The sequence below is a fragment of the Equus przewalskii genome, chromosome 9 (assembly GCF_037783145.1).
Source record: "Equus przewalskii isolate Varuska chromosome 9, EquPr2, whole genome shotgun sequence".
NCBI lineage: Eukaryota > Metazoa > Chordata > Mammalia > Perissodactyla > Equidae > Equus > Equus przewalskii.
Genome location: NC_091839.1, coordinates 33,470,082 through 33,487,803, shown reverse-complemented (window position 1 = coordinate 33,487,803; position 17,722 = coordinate 33,470,082). Strand labels below are relative to the sequence as shown.

General features: G+C 43.8%; 1 protein-coding gene and 1 long non-coding RNA gene across 3 annotated transcripts in view; both read right to left on the bottom strand.

The window, feature by feature from the left end:
• SH3BGRL2 (SH3 domain binding glutamate rich protein like 2) overlaps positions 1 to 17,722 on the bottom strand; it is a 68,428-nt gene that overhangs the window by 34,618 nt on the left and 16,088 nt on the right. The gene's annotated exons all lie outside the window — the stretch shown is intronic.
• On the bottom strand, positions 6,265 to 13,562 carry LOC139073616 (uncharacterized). The gene is made up of 3 exons (XR_011522533.1): positions 13,346 to 13,562; positions 12,719 to 12,844; positions 6,265 to 6,527 (listed from the first exon to the last, which is right to left on the bottom strand). It is a non-coding gene; the product is annotated as an uncharacterized lncRNA (long non-coding RNA).

Genomic DNA, 17,722 nt, shown 5'->3' with positions numbered 1-17,722 from the left:
CCCCCGCCCAACTCCCCCTAAAAGCCTCAATGGCATGTGTCTCTGAGGTCGAAATCTGTCATACGCCATGAACAAGGAAAGAGATTCTGATCACTGGGTTGAAGTTTATGAATGACTAACAAGATGGCATAGTTAGTATGGACAGAAACAAAAAGCCGGCAAGATAGGACGTCTTTAAGCTCAATGATAGAAAATGAGAGAATTACTGTATGGTTATAAATCCAAATTGATAAATGACATTATCTCACTTTCTTCAATTAAGTCATTTCTCCTGTCTGAAAAAGTTAACTTTTTTCCTTATTGACAATTTCAGAATACAGTTACATTATTTTGTAACTTCAGCTTGCAAAAAAGGATCATCCATCCTACTGAATTTCCCCCTTACAACGCTACAAGGTAGATTTTATTATCCCTGAGATCAAAAGTGTCAGCTACTTTGATCAAGGTTCTAGCGTGTGTTCTTGTCAAGACAACTGTGTCATTCTCCTACTTAAAATTCTTCTTTGGTGGGTCCACACCACCCTTGGAAGAACATCGACACTTCTTAGCACAGCACAACGTGCATAATCCAGCTCCTCTGGCTACTAAAGCAATGTATTTGCCTTCTTAAAAGTCTGGTAATTGTAAAACAAACAAACAAAAAGTTCCCTCCTCTCCTACTACAGACAACCACTGAGAAAATCTAGAGGAAAAGGTCTGGATTTAATGTTGGTGTGGAGCTCGACATATCCAGCACATTTCAAATGTTCATGGGAGAGATCAAAATTGACACTGATACACAGTCAAACCCTGGTTTTCCATATCACGTATATACATATAACATCCACCACCACCCCAGAATGTGGGCACTTAAAAACACACACGTTCTCTCAGTGCTAGGATACATCGAAGACATGCAGTTTCTTTACTCCCTGACCCCTTGCCCTATACATACACACACACACACACACACACACACACACACGCAGCATTTATTGCTGGACTGTAGCCCCCTGCAGCTTGACTGGTCTTTCCTTTCACAGGATCACTCTCAGTAAAAATAGCTGCGTCTTGCCCCTTTCACTCAACAATATATCATGAGTACTGTCCCCTGTCATTAAAAATTTTTCAAAAGCATGAATTTTAATATTTTCCTGGCCATTCTAGCAGGTGCAGTTAACTGTTACTCTGTTGTTAGATATTTAGCATCCTTGTTGTTTTCACCACTAGGAATAACATCATGTTGTGAACATCTTTATTCATAAATCTTTGACTGTGTCTCTCAATACCGCTTTAGGACAAAGCCCTCTAATGAAACCCAAGTCAAAGGCTGGAGGCGTTTTCCAGGCTCCTGAAGGACCCAGGCTGAACTGCTTTTCAACAAGGCCACATCGATGTACATTCCCATTAGCAAGGTTTGAAAGTGTCCCTGTGTCAACACCCCTCCCTTCTTACAGCCAACAGGTGAAAGCTGTATCGAAGAATATTTAAATTCAAATGGTGTGAGGTGATGGATGTTAACTAAACTTATTGCAGTAATCATTCACAGTATATATGTATACCAAATCCTTATGTTGTACACCTTAAACTTATACGATGTTATATGTCAATTATATCTCAATAAAACTAGAAAAAAATAGCTGCTGTTATTATTTTTAAAAAATTCAAATGCACGATTCTACAGTAACAATGCTCATGAAGCAGAGGATAGCTCCTTACTAACAATGCTGATGACGACAGCAGTGCAAGGAGTAAATTGTAAGTAATTCCACCTCTATTTTAAGAGGGACGCAGGGGAGGCATGACCAAGTTTGGTACAAAGAGATCACTTTAATACTATGCAACTTAAAAAGAAAAACGGAGAAATTCCCTCTGTACTGTTAACACTGCTATGAAAAGGTCGGTAAGATATATTAGTAAGTGAAAAAGAAACTGTACGGAGTAGGCAATCTTTTCGGGGAAAAAAGGAGAAAAATAGGAACACGTTTGTATTTGCTTGTATTTTCATTTTTCAGAACAACTCGAAGACTGTAAGAAACCAACAAAAGTGGTTACCGGGTGGTGGGGAGTGGGACCTGGTGACAGGGACAAGTGGGAGCAAGAGTTTTCACTCCTACATGTGTAAACTGAAAACTTGTTTGAAAAGCATGAATGTGTCAATATTCAAAAGATGAAACAGAATAAATTTATTTTGAGAGAAAGCGAGCTTCCCGGAGCACAGCCTGCGGGGAGCAGTGGTGGCGCCACAGAGACGGGAGAGCTCTGCACAAACCAGGCCTCTCAGGGCCGCGGAGCAGGAGCCAGGCGGCTCCGTCACGCGCTGGCCTCCATGTTTCCTCACACTTGTAAGAAAGGCCAGATGATGAAAAAGAAAAGAAAAAACGAGCTAGGAAAATAACTAATACTACAGCAAATCACCCAAATAAACAACAGGGAGAAATTTAACCTAGAGAAGGCAGTTTTCAAGTGCATGTTTGTGACAGCAGCATCAGGAAGGAAGACAAGTCACTCTGTTTTTAAGATCCATCTGCCAAGGTGAATGTGGCCTGGAACTGTGGGGCCCAGGCCTGAGGGGCAGGGACAGCCCAGTGCAGGAGGCAGGGACATGGGAGAAGTCGGGCCCAGGTAACAGAAAGGCTTCCCACGTGGCAAGAGGAAGCCGTCGAGGCCACTTGATGTGCTGGCACAAACCCCGCGCTCACATAGCAATAACATACTCCGTCATTTCCTTGACACAAAGAACTCTATCCTCCCCATGTTTCAACGGTCCTGAAACAACACGCACCTTACAGTCAATATCAAAAGAAATTTGGGGAGCACACGGAAGAGAAGTAACTTGCAGGATAAGAGTCGCTGCCTTCACCCATGTTCATTTAGCCATGAGAGGAAGGTGCCTATAATTCACGCGGTTTGGTTTTTTTCCAAACATGCTTAGAAGCTATGGCAGAAGGCTAGTTATTTACCCGGGAGCCAATCTCCTTTTCTTTCTTAATGACAGAAGCCTGGTTTTGTTTAGGAACGCAATGTGCTCAGCTACAAAAACTTGTTTACCCAAACTCCTCTGTAGCTAGGGGTGATCACACGACAGAGGCCTGGCCGGGAGATACACGGAAGACACTCCTTGGGAAGGTTCCACTTCACAAATGACAAGACAAAGCGCATTTTGCACTTCCTCCCTTCTGCCCTGCAGAAACGCAGACGGGGGCCTGGCGGTGCAGAAACCATCCCGCAAACGTGAAAGCAAACACCACACGCTGAGGATGCTCAAGCAGAATGACACTAGCTGGGGCCTCGAGGACACTTCACAGCTGCCACACTAGTCTTGTGCAGCGTACTCTAAACCTTTCTGACAAACAGACAAATAGACCCCTAATTAGTTGAGTGCTTTACCAAGTTTTCTATAGCTTGCATTCAAATTCAATGCTACTCGGTAAAGTTCTTAATTGCTACAAAAATGTCTCCAGAAATATTGTAGTATGATGGATTGAAAATAAACGCTGTTAGCGCACAGCAGAGCCTAGAAATAAAAGCCGTAAGACACAAATTTCATACACGTGAAGAGAATATTTGTCACTGGATAAACAGCTGAATTTTCATTATTTTCCTTGCAAAGCAACAACAAAGTTGTCAAACCTAAACAGGAAGATATCTACAAAAGCTGGAAAGTTGCACTTCACCTTATCATTCAAACATCCACCATTACACACCATCCAAAGCAATTAAAGGGAACAGACACCGCTAAGTCTCCTGGGCTCGATCCAGGAGAGCAAACTATGGCCCACAGGCTGAACCTCGCCCACTCACTGTCTGTATGGCACACAGCCAAAACTAGTCTTTATAGTTTTAAACAGTTGGGAAAAAAATCAAAAGAACAATAGAATTTCATGACATGTAAAAATGATATGAAATGCAAATTTCAGTGTCCATAAATAAAGTTGTACTGGAATACAGCTACACCCAGCGTTTACGTACTCTCCACACCCGCCTTCGCCCTGCAACAGCAGCGCTGAGCAGCTGCAAGAGGCTGTATTGTTCCCAAAGCCTAAAGGACTCGCCAAGCCTGGGCTAGATCAGAGAGCTTCATTTCCGGCTCCCAGTTCCCTTTCTCGGTGAGCCTTCCCTGACGGCCTGATTCTACATTTTCACCCACGCCCCTAGAATCCCCCACTCCCCTTCAATGCTTCATTTTCCACCACAGCATTTAGCATCCGACACACTGGATGCTTTACGTGTTTGTCCACCTCCTGCTACCAGAAAATCAGCTGCACAAGGGCAGGGGATCCGTCTGCTGCTCTGTGCACTGCTGGATCTCCGCGGCCTAGAACGGCTTCCGGTACACAGCTGCCACTCAGCAGACAGTTGTCCAAGGACGGGACTCTCACAGCAGGGCAGCGCAGCAGCAGTGCTGGCTCTCGTCATCCAGGAGGAGACACTGGAAGTATCGCCTCCTTGGAGAACCCTCTCGGACGGCTTCAGCTGAAGTTTTACGGTCGAAATTTACCAAAATTTTATTAATTTATCAGTGTACTTGTATTTATGTCATCTCTATCCACAGTGTGAGTTCTGTAAGCACAGGGACTAGTGTGCAGGAGGCCTCAGTGAATATTAACTGAAATGAAGGATTAAAGAGTTATCACTGCGATGCTGGACATCGAAGATTTCCAGGTGATGTTCAAGAGACCAAAGTGAATGGCTAACTGAATTTAGGAACAAATGTAACTAACAAGTTTAGCCAAACAGGAATGCAGATCAAACACCAGCATTTCTCACTTAATGTTAAAGCTGTATGACTTTAAAAAGCAGGAGGGGGCGGCCTGGTGGCGCAGCAGTTAAGTTCGCACGTTTCGCTTCGGCGGCCCGGGGTTCACTGGTTCAGATCCCGGGTGCGGACATGGCACCGCCTGGCAAGCCATACTGTGGTAGGCGTCCCACATATAAAGTAGAGGAAGATGGGCATGGATGTTAGCTCAGGGCCAGTCTTCCTAGCAAAAAGAGGATTGGCAGCAGTTAGCTCAGGGCTAATCTTCCTCAAAAAATAATAATAAAAAAAATAAATAAAAAGCAGTGTATCTAGGATGCTACACGTAACTGTAAATAACCAAAATAATGCGGAAGAATCTCTAGACCCTCAATGCGAAAAAGGCTTCACCTCTAACATTGACAATGATACTGAAGAAGTTTTATGTAATTTTATGTTTAAATAAATGCTGTTGTCAGTTCATTTTAAAAACTGCAAGTGCATAACGTAGTGTTTTGTCTGGCTCAAATGTTTTCATTAACTTGTTGAGATATCTGCAAATTGATGGCGACTGAGAATTAAGCGAATACGTTAGTACTGCCTCTGCTCCCACCGGCTGCCACAGGATTCGCTCATCCTCAGCCCCTCCACGTGTCTGCAGGAGCTCTGAAGCAAGCTCCTTGGGCAATGCATGTGTAGGTGCCATGGCCTGAATGCGTCCCCCCAAAATTTGTATCCTGAAACCTAACCCCCAAGTCAATGGTGTCACAAGGTGGGGGCCTGTGGAAGGTCATCAGGTTATACGGGCAGAGCCCTCAGGAGTGGGACTGGACAGCTCCCCTGGCCCTTCCCACGTGACGACACAGCAAGAAGTCCAAGGTCTCTGCCCAGAAGAGGGCTCTCACCAGAACCCGCCCTGCTGGCACCCTGATCTTGGACTGCCAGCCTCCAGAACTGTGAGAAATCAATTTCTGTTGTTTATAAGCCACCTAGTCTGTGGTATTTTGTTATAATAGCACGAACAAAGACAGTAAAACCTTTACCCTGCCAACTCCAAACCCCTGCAAGACCCAGATGTGCTGAGGACCCCACTGCCTGCACCCAAACCCTGGGGACCCGCCCCCACAGGTGCCTGCTGATGAGCTGCCTGGGCTGGTGCTGCTGGATCCGCTGACGTGGCACGAACACTCAGTGACCCATGGAAATCTCAGCGAAGACGCTGCGGCTCTTTCACCGGCTGCCTCCTGGCTCCAGGAAGCCCTGGGCCTGGATCTGAGGACAAGCTAAACAGTCACATGGCACTTGACTTCGACTCACCCCCGACTCTGCGGCACTTTTAAGTAAACCTGCACTCCTCCTCTCTCTCCCCCTGTAGCATTAGCTCTTTCCCAGAAAGCTGCCAGTCAACTTAACGGAATTAAGCAGCCCTGTCAGATTCCTTCCAGAGGCTTCCAGACATGTCTCGTCATGTGTGAATTCCGGGGTGTACAGCACGGATGCTGCACCCTGGGACCTTGGGAGTCGCTAGTAAATAAAGAGGCACAATCTATTTGAATAAGATACGGTTTGTTTTTTTAATTGAGATTTAATGAGCAACTGTGGGAAAGCAAGTTTAGAGCAAATGAAACACAAATGAAAAACAAGGAAAACTCGGGGTGGGGCAGGGGGAGTACGTATCTTCGAGTTTGACTGTCCTGGTTTTCATCCTGGTGCTGTCAGTTGAGGAGCCCTGGAGAAATTACTGGGCTTCCCTCTTGGCCTTAGTTTCCAAATCTGTGAACTGGACCCAAAATCTTTTATCCCAGGTTCACTGGAGGATGAAATAAGAAAAGAGCTAAGCAATAACAGACACTTACTCAACCTGTTTCATTCACTCAAACACATCAGCTTTTCCTTCTTTGCCCTAGATGCGGCCTTCTGCAAAAAATATAAAGTGATCCTGGGTACTTTCAAAGGCTTTAGGAATTCGATGCAACTGTTCTTTATGTCACCTACTTTCACACTTCAGACACAGTTTTCTTTTTCTGACTTGAGGTGGATGTAAGGCTGATTAGGCCGTTTTACGAATCTCATGTGGAAAAGGTCAGAGACAGGCAGAGGAAAGAGAACAGAAAGGGTGAGTTTTCTCATAACTCGACCAAATTTACAAGGAGGGGTTGGACTGGACCAAGAGACGGGGAGGGTCCTCTCAACTAAAACAGGAGCAAAGGGCTGATCCCAGGAATGCTCAGGAAGAGAGCAGGGTACATCAAAGATGTATAATTCCATGGCAAATTCTTTAACTAATACCTCCCTGCTGGACTCACTCAGCATTATACTGTCATAAAGAGGACGCAAATAGCACAAAGCATTGTGGCAGACACCAGACTGGTCACCCCAAAGCTCTTCCCCACCTCTTCTCTGAAGGCTGGAAAACTAAAGCTCCTCTTCGCCCAGCCACCCTGCAGCTGGGGCAGCCATGTGACCAGATCTGGCCCGAGGTGTGAGCCAAAGTCCTCTGGGTGGAGCTTCTGGACAAGGCTTTGCTCTCCTGCTGCAGCAGATGGATTAAGGGGGTCCTCGTCCCTGCCCTTCCTCCTCCTTCCTGCTTGGAACCCCAGTGTGAGGGCTAGGGGCGCAGAGGCAGTGAGGCAACCAGCATCAGGAAAAGGCCAAGAGAATCCCAGAAACACAGGCCCTGAACAAGTCAGCCTCCAGAGTCAGCAGCAGAGACCCAAACACTCTGAGTATTTCTTTAAGCTCACGTTAGGCAGGTTCTCTCTTACGTGCAGATGAACACACTCCTAATTAAAACACTCACTGTTGGGCGTAGGGCAGAGGTGTGGAATAAGCCCCAAAAGCCATCTGCTGTCAACATTCTAACACTGTTTAACTAAACATGAGATTAAACATAAAGGACTCCGTCTCTGGTGTCTGTTTCAGTTTATCTTACTAGAAAGCAAATACCAGGTTCCCAAGCCAAAGATAACAGTGAGAGAGCCCGTCTTGCAAGAGATTGAAACTTGAGTTTTATGGAATCAGTGTCAGAAAGATGGACTATGAAATACAGGGCAGTATTTGAAAGAACCGTTATTATACGTTGTAAATTAAAGCAATACAACTTCCATGATGGAGAAGATTGAGCTTTTTCTTTCTTTCCGTGTCATCAGCACAGTCCCTGGCACCCACCAGGCATTCAATATGTTTGTATTAAACAAATGAACACTACTGAGCTTGAATAAACACTTTCAACATATTTTCTTTTGAACCAGTCAACATTTTTGGTCCTGTTTTCCTAACCAATTTGCATTGGTTTCTTTTCTTCACGTTGATAATGTTGTCATCTTTTCAATTTAAAAATTTCTTATTAAAAAAAAGCCATAATGTCATCACCCTGAAGTAATTACTTTTCATATTACCTTACGAGGATTCAACATTTACAAATATACTTTATATAGTTGCCATAGTAACACAGATATTTGGGGTGGGATGTTTTGGTTGCATTACAAATGTTTTCTATTTTTATAATCTTCCTAGTCAGTGCATGCATAAATTATATTAAATACACTAATGTTTAGAACATTATCCTATCACTGGAAATTCAAGTATGTTCTAGAGATTTTCTTTTATTAAAAAAGAAAACTACTCCAAATGTGCTGACTTTTTCATGTTGACAAATGACATCAGCAGGAAGCTACCTACCAGATATTACAACACATGGACACCCTCACACACACACACACACACACACACACTCTTTCTCTCCTTTCTTGATTTATCCCTTCAAGGTGAAGGTGATACTTTATCAAGTAACTACTTTAGAACACAGATTTTAGGAAATGTTTGATATTATTTTGTTACTGAGAACAATGTTTGTTGTCCATAAAAAAATGGTCACCAAGGGGCCAGCCTGGAGGAACAGGGGTTAAGTACAGCACGTTCTGCTTTGGCAGCCTGGGGTTCATGAGTTTGGATCCCGGGCATGGACCTACACACCGCTCATCAAGCCATGCACTGGTGGCACCCCCACATACAAAATAAAGGAATATTGGCACAGATATCAGCTCAGGGACAATCTTCCTCAAGCAAAAAGAGGAGGATTGGCAACACATGTCAGCTCATGGCCAATCTTCTTCACCCAAAAACGGGGAAAAAAAATTGTCACTATGAAAACCTAGAAATAAAATTTTCTAATCTCTTTAAAGTCTTTCAAACGAAAATTTTCAGTGAGTTTTTTTAATGTAAAAATATAACATCTTTCAGTTGGTTTTTAGGAGCAATTACTTGACATTGGGGAAGACTATGATTTTAACTATCAAAATTTTAACCACTTTTGCTTAATGGGATCAGAAGAATGATTACCACTGTTCTTTAATTGAATGATGCTCATTCTCCATTGACGTCTACATATTTTGGGGAGGTACGCTTTCAACAATGACAACTGTTAAGAGCAGGCCTTCAAATTATAGTATTGGTAGTCAGTTCTCATTGTTCTAAAAAAAACTGGTTTTGATGAGAGAAAAAGAAATTTTTATCATTAAAAAATAAAATTAGGAATATTGTTTCCACTGTATCCCAACATCTTATAATTGCTATTTTGTGGACATTTTATTAGTACAGCAACATATGCATAGAATTTAATTAAAATATACACAGATTGGGGAAAAATGCTCAAAGGATTATTTTTATTATTAGGATATTTGATCAAAAAACTTTGCAGATCACTGCACTAGAGAACTGTGGGGACCAGGAGAAATGTAGGTATGCAAATGCACAAGATTATATGTTATTTTCCTTTATAATGTAAAAATATGTCTAAATAACTTTCAAGCCACAAGGTAAATCTCTGTTCCAAACATGTGAGAAATATTAAATTCTATTAGTCTAATTTCTCAGTCCCTTTCTTCTTATACTAGGTCTCAAAAGTCAGTTTATAAATTCTTATTTTGCACAACCAGCAAAAAGACGGGAAAAAATTCCCACCATCTTTTCTAAAAGTATGGCTTAAATCTTGATACTCTTCGTCTAGAAGCATTCTAGCATACTTATGACCGGGAAAATTCCAGACTGATACAGAAATCCTGGAAAACTAGCCAGTTTCACTGTAGATATAGAAGTATACTATATGATAACAAATTTTCTACAAGTTAACATAAAAGAGACATGGTAATAAATCTGGAGGCGGGGAGACAGGAATATAAGCATGTACTAACGGACCTGAGTCATCACAATGGCTTGCAATATCCTTTATAATCTGTTCCTCGTCCTACTAATACTTTTGCCCTTGAAGACCTCATATACTTCCATGACTTCAACTATCATCTCTAGGAACATATATCAAGGGGCCAGCCCCGAGGCTGAGTGGTTAAAGTTCTGCGCACTCTGTTTCGGCAGCCCGGGTTCAGATCCCCGGTGTGGACCTACACCACTCGTCAAGCCATGCTGTGGCAGCGACCCACGTACAAAGCGGAGGAAGATTGGCACAGATGTTAGCTCAGGGCTAATGTTCCTCAAGAGGGAAAAAAAAGAGGAAGACTGGCAAGGGATGTTAGCTCAGGGAGAATCCTCCTCAGGAAAAAAAAAAAGAGATATCCAAAATTTGCATTTCAAAATTGGCATCTTTCACAAGGATCAATCCCACAGTTTCAAAGTCTTGCTGGAAATTTAAGATTAAATGTCCCATTCACCTCAAACTTGACAGCTAAAATAAAAACAACAAAAATTTTGTTGTCACAAGGTCAACCCCCTAATCCACTTCCTCCTCCGCACTTTCCTGTTTCTACTAACAACGTGCCACTTGTTAATGACTCAGCATGACAACAGAACCGCCTGTTAAGTCCACAACTTAACAATGTTCTGAAAATAACCAACCTAAATGAAAACCTTCTTACAAACACACACACACGCGTGTGCGTGTGCACACACACACATACACACTATTGAACCAGCACCCTCCTGTGCTCAGTCTGGTGGCACTAAAGCAGGGATGCTGCAAAGGTGAGGAGGTAAGTCTGGCCACCACAAGCTTGGCTCTGACGTCTGCGTGGGACCCTGGTTCATCTCTGACTTTTTCATGATGGTTAGAACACTCTGGTAATGATGCCAAGGGCAGTGGCCTGATCCTCACTTGGGCCACTTAGCTCTGATTTATGTTCTAGTCCCCAACAGTCAGAAAGGGGCAGATCTGGGTCACCTTGGGCAAGTTCTATTCTCTCAAAGCCTCAGTTTCCTCATCAGTGAAATGCAGATCATAATTCAGCTCCGAGGGTGGCAATGAAAATTAAATGACACAACGCTCACAGAGTTCTAGACCAGGGCACACTGAAAGAGGTCAACCCGTTAGTGACCATTATGAGTATAATCGTTATTCTAAGGCCACAAACCTCATCAGCTATTCTCTTCTTCAACAAGCATACTCTTCTGCTAGTTACTGGGAATACCTGGGCCTAGTAACTCCACAGCCATTCCACTAGGACACTTTGAGGGTCTAGCAGGTGCCAGGCACTGTGCTAGGCACGGGGGGACCCACTTGCCTCTGCCTTACGTTAGTTCGACCAAGAAAGCTATGAGTTACGGGGAGTCAAGGGTCAAAGCACAGACAGTGCCCGAACTATAAACTGGATTCAAACAGAGAGAGGACCCACCTCCTGGGAAGATACCCTTTAGTGAGAATGGGTTCCCCCGAGATATGAGCACAATGTTGTTGCACTAGCCAAATATGCTCTGTGAGAGTGCATTTTCCACCCAGGCTAATATGGCCATACTTCCATCCCCGACTGAGAAGCAGGCTAAAGCAGACTGAAAGTGATGAGGGCAGACAGGGGTCCCTTGTGCACACTGGGGGACAGATGCTTGTCACTCACAGAATGGAGCGCACCTGCCCCGTCTAGACGGGCAAACCCAGGAACGAGCAGGGCTCTTCACTGCTGTGTGTTCCCGAGAGTTCCCTTTTGACTCTCCTATCTCTGCTGCACACAAGAACGGAGAAAAGGAATGCTAACGTCAAAACCAGAAAGTGGAACAGGAGGAACCGGAGATTTCAGCCAAGCAAACAGGAATTAACAAATGTCCCCTAGGGCTTACAGTCTCTCCTGGTGTATTTTTAAACTGATAACCAACATCAATTTAAACCCCTTTCTATTCTGAGTCACACTCAGTTGTCTCTCTTTTGGAATTACAGATTAAGATCAAGAAGCTAATATGTAATTAAATCCAGTCACCTCATTTAGTTCCCTAACTGAAACTCAGGCAGGTGTCCGACTTCATGGTCTACTGTTCTCGACTTTAAAGTATTTCACAAGAGATCAAAGAGAGGCTGCCGCTGCCCTGACTCTTCCCATCCACCACTAAGGAAAATGTTCCCTGTAAGGATTTTCTGCTTGGGAACCAATATTTTCAGAATAGCTTAGTCAACTCCCTTCACATTCTGGATCATAGGTTGCTGAAGCAATATTTGCTTCTAATTCTTGGTATAATTTTAAAAGACAGCTAAGTAGGACAATTAAAATTTAAAAGATAAAGGGGTCTATACAATCTGACACCTCAAATTTAATAACTTTATTTTTCAAAACTATACTTAAATGTTTAATCTCATGTTACTACTTGTTCATGTTAAAAAACTAAAACCAGTGTCTTCCACAGCTGTCCTCTCTCCTCAACTCCTCCATCACGAGCTACAACAGTCATATCCTCTCCCAGTTTCCTAGTAGCCAGGAAGTCACCTCCTTCTTTTGGCTTCAGCTCTCAAGTCCTGAAAATTCCACTCCTCCTCTTATCTTGCCTGTTTTGCCCCTTCTGCAGCTCCCATCCTGCTGCTAGCCATACCTCCAGGAATCTGACCGCCCTGCACACTCCCATCTAAAAGCTGACCAGAATGTTCTTCTCAAGCATGTATCACTGCCTGCCCGAACTTCCCAATTCCTCATTGGCTCATGATAAAAAATGTTTTAAAAAGACAGCTCTGCACTCTCCTGCTCGTAGATTTCCAGGCCTCTCACCAGCCATGCCCTGTCTCCATCTCACCTTAGAATCCTGGTTACTTATGGTTCCAGATGTGTGTTGCTTATCTCCCAAGAGTGTTCTCCACATAGCATATGCTCAAATGTCATCCAACATGTTGTCTCTGGGGGTTGCCTGAAGGAGGAGACTCTAGGGGGAAGAATGGGTGACTAATATTTACCCACATATTAGAAAACCAGAAAACCTAGAAGTCTTAGTGATGGTACCACCACCCACTCACCAGCCCAACCCAGAAACCTGGATTTCATCTTAGACTCTCCCTGATGATACAACTAATCATAAGTCATTAATCACCAAGTTTCTGCTTTCAAATTCTCCTGAACCCACCCACATTTCTCCATGTCGCCCCCACCTGGCCTGAGCGTGACAGCCAAGCCACCAAATCTGGTCTACAGTTTCCGCAATTTGGTCTACAGTTTCCGCATCCTCTTCTGGTCAGATTCCCCTAAAACCACTTTTCACAAAGAAGCTAAAATGAATTTTTTTTTTTTTAAAAAAAAGTATAAACCTAGTGGTTTCATATCTCTGTTTAAAAACCTTTCAGTAACTTCCCATTATCCTTGAGGGTAAACATCCATGCCCAGGCCCACGAGGCCCACCTCTCCAGCTTCATGCCTCTCTCCCACTCACCCTGCAGCAGTTGCTCTCAACCCCGTAAACTGTTCCAGGTCACCTGGAGGGCCTGCCAAACACAGACTGTGGAAAGTTTCCAAAGTTTCTGATTCAGTAAGACTTGGGTGGCGCTCAAGAATTTGCATTTCACATCCATACAGTGGAATACTATGCGGCCATAAGAATGAATGAAGTGCTGATACATGCCACAATATAGACGAACCTTGAAAACATGCTAAAGGGAAAGAAGCTAGTCAGAACGGACCTGATATTGTAAGATTCCATTTATATAAAGCGTCCAGAGAACAGGCCAATCCATAGACAGAAAGCAGATTAGTGGCTGTCTAGGGCTGGCGTCCAGAGCATGGGGGCACGGGGAAACGGCTAAGGGGTGTGGGACTGGCATTTGAGGTGTCAACTTTTCCACATAACCTCCCACCTCTCCTTTCCATATACTTACTTCCTCACCACACTGACTGACCCTTGCTTCCCCTGACTTAAGGCCCGACTTAAAGCCCACCTCTCATATAGTACCACCCCAATCCAGAATATTCTCCACCTACTTCCTCTCAACTTCCACAGAACATGCTGCCCACATTCATTTTGTGTCTAAGAGCTACTGGGTCTTGTCTAGTCAAGTAATTTTAAATTCTGGAGGGTGGGGAACATTTCCTATCCTCTTTGACATTAAAGTACCTTGCACACTACCTCAGCAAACGAAGGTGCAGAAAACAAGGGACATGAAATTGCCAGTGCCTACACCACAGTCCCGAAAGGATTCATTTGTCCTACAACTATTCAATGACCTGCCGACCTATTTTTTTTGACAAAATGATAAAACAGACACAGAGAGGTTAGTTAAGGAACTTACCCAAAATAATTCCCTAAGTAAAGAGCAGCAGTCAGGACTAGAATCCAGATCTCCTAACAAGCAGCCAACATCCACTTCTCCATTCTGCCAAACGACTTCCATTTAGGAGTTGGGAAACCAAGAACTCATGTCCCATAATATCATCCCAAATGAAAATACAAAGGCTTAAGCTCCGTATACTATTTCAAGCAATTAGTTTTAAGATACTAGCAAGGAAGCAGTTAATATTCAAAACTTAAGCATTCCAGGAAACACACAATGCCTCGTAAGCCAGAGCTACAAAAACAGAATGGAGAACCAGACCCACGAACGCTTCAGATACTGAAATTATCAGATACAGAATATAAAATAAGTACGCTTAATATGTTCAAAGAAAGAAGAAGAGTGATTAAAAAGTAAGTGGCAGATGGAATTTCAGAAACTGAAGTTTTTCGAGCTTCTAGAGAAGACACAAGCACAGGCCCACGGCCATGGACAAGGAATCGGCCTCCTCAAGCTCAGAGCAACACGACCCACGGATCCAAACAAGAATCCACAGCAGGAGTACAGGGGCAGACCCACCAACCCCACTAAAACACGCCAGGGCACGGACCTCTTCCACTCACAGAAAACACCAATAAACCAACAGGCACTCTCCTTTACTCCTTTAAGGGACGGCCACAGCCCTAGCCAAATAATCACAAAAGTTACTTTGCGCCAAAGACATTAAAGTGTTTATAAATCCCAAGAGGGAAGGACACACATAATTGGAACACAGGGTCTAAAATGCAGAAGTTCAAGTTTCAAATAGGCAACTATCAGTTCCAAATTACATCCAAGGGCAAGAAATTAGAAAAGGTTTCTAACTGGGGAGAATCAGATGCTAAAAGACTAAAACCACAGAGACAGGCTAAAGGACATCAACATACCCTCCTAAAGCCACCCCCATCTCAAAAATATCCACTGGATTCCCCCTCCCTACTCCTAGGTCCATTCTGCTCTGCTTGGAGGCTTTCCAAGCATTCATTCATTCATTCATCCTGAAAACATTTATTGACCCCCAGGCGTAAGAGCTGGGCCTGAGGGTCTAGTGGTTAAGACGCAGCACTCTCACCACCAAGGCCTGGGTTCATTTCCTGGTCAGGGATCCACACCACCTGGCTGCGTGTTGCCGGGATGCTGAAGGCTATGCCACCAGTATTTCAAATACCTGCAGGTCCACCTGTGGTGGACAGTTTTCAGAGGAGCTTCCAGACTAAGACAGACTCAGAAGTAGATTGACCTGCCACCTACTTCTGAAAAAACTGGCCATGAAAACCCTATGAATAGTGGAACTCTGCCTGATTCAGCTCCCCAAGGTGAGAGGATGGTGCAAAAAGACAGCGCAGGGTTCTGCTCTGCTGTACACAAGGGCGGTGGGAGTCAGAATCGACTCAACGGCACTAACAACAAACCAGGCCTAAGACGTGTCCACCAGGCACCTGTGAGATCCCAGAAACCAGTCCAACTTCATGTTCCACTTGGGCCATCCCTAGCCCATCTTATTTCCCCACTGTGTACCCTAAATCCAGTCTGGTCACAGCCTCGATGCTTCTCAAGTATCAGTGGTAAAGGACCAGTTTGCTGTTGTTCTCGTTGTCTCAATGTTCCACCTGTCACAGACTGATACTTTCAGAAAACGAATTTCTAGAAAAAAATGAAATAAAGAATACAAAATAGAAGCCTGACGTTTTCATGATTATAGTAAAAAAAATAAAATAAAATTACTCCGTAAACTTGCTATAAAAGTTTCTAAATGCTTACCCTCACTTGCAGTACTTACATCAGTAACAAAGTTTGGTCCACAGCTGACACTTTGAGCAGCCTTGCTCCAGGAGTGACTGACCCAGAAACTGACTGAGTCTTTAAGGAATGGTTCCTCTCAACTAAAATCGTCTCCATATTCTACTTACCCAAATCCTATCCAAATCCTACTTATTCTTCATGGCTCAGCCCCAAACCCACACTGCGCTCAGTTCAACTCTGCCTACCCAGTGGTTCTCAACTGGGGTGATTTTGGCCGCCCCCAGGGGACATTTGCCAATGTCTGGAGACATTTTTGGTTGTGACAACTGAGGGGTACTACTGGCATCTAATGGGCAGAGGCCAGCGACGCTGCTAGACGTTCTACAAGGCACAGGACAGCCCCCACAACAAAGAATTATCCAGCCCAAAACCTCAGGAGTGCTGATGTTGAGAAACACGGACTTTCACCAACCACTCCCTCCCAGATCATATCTTTCACCAAACTCTTATTATACCCAAGGTCACCACCAGCCCAGCATCTAATGATATACAGCATGGCACTGTTCGGTAACAGCGGTGTGTATCTGTGCCTTTTTTCCCAACTTCACTAAAACTTCCTCTGGAGCATGAAGGCCGTGTGCGATTTATAGCACCTACATCCCACGGGACTCAGGAGGCAGCTTCAGAGGAGCTGCCCATCACTTACCTGTGAGCTGACCCGTCTCCCTTCCCACCTGCTTGATGCAATATAAATGGCTCTAACTAATGTCTCCATCAATCTGTGTACTAAACCACGTTTAGTCTGCATTTTTAAAAAACTTGCATTTTAAACATTATTTAGCTATGTGAAGCCATAATAAAATGTTAGCAAAAACAGGGAACGAGAGATGTGGGTGATTTGATTTTACTGTTTTTACATTCCCTGTCAAGATTACATGTTTGCTTCCTGAAAGAAAAAAGTCAGCCAAGTATAAAATATGAATTTAGGATGTCATTATTTTACGAGACTGTCTATGAAAACTATATACAACTGTTCACACACATGCTTCCTGTTAATTAGAGGATACTTGCGGAAGAGCTGCTCCAGCAAAACTTGCTCTAACAGTCAAAATCCTCTGCAGCAAAGAGGAAATCTTGCTGAGGACAGTATTTTCCACAGGCAACAATTACAGGACTTCAGCCAAAGGCTATGCCATTATCAACGGCCAGAGATGCTGCTCTGCAACGTGTGGTGTTTTGGCCTATGTGGTTCCTGTTTCTACATCAGTCAACCTCAATTGTGTGAAAAGTGATCCTAGGAGATGATCTAGAAACGACTTCTGTTTAAGTTTGAAAATTGGGACAGCAGATCACTCTCACAATTACATTTTACAGGGAATCATGTAATTAGTTCACATTTCCATAGTAGGCACAAATGGCTATCTATAAGAGAAAGTCTGGATGCTCTTACCTGCATTCCTGGGCCCGCCTCGTCTTGGGCTAGCTCTGTCATCAGCTTTCTCCTCCCTCCTTGGGCTACTGCGCAACTCTAGTGTGCCTGGTCTGCCAAAAACTCTAACTATCTAACTTCAGCTGGAGACTAGATCCTGCTTCGTCCTACTAAGAGCCATTAGGAGCTTTCACAGCTTCCTCAAATCTCCTGAGGCACTAGCCCCTCCTACAGATGATCCTAATTCCTGCATTCCAGACAAGATAAAGTCCTTCTAGAAGAATGCCTCCAAATTCTGGTGTCTCCACCTCAAGTTTCTCTAGAACTTCAG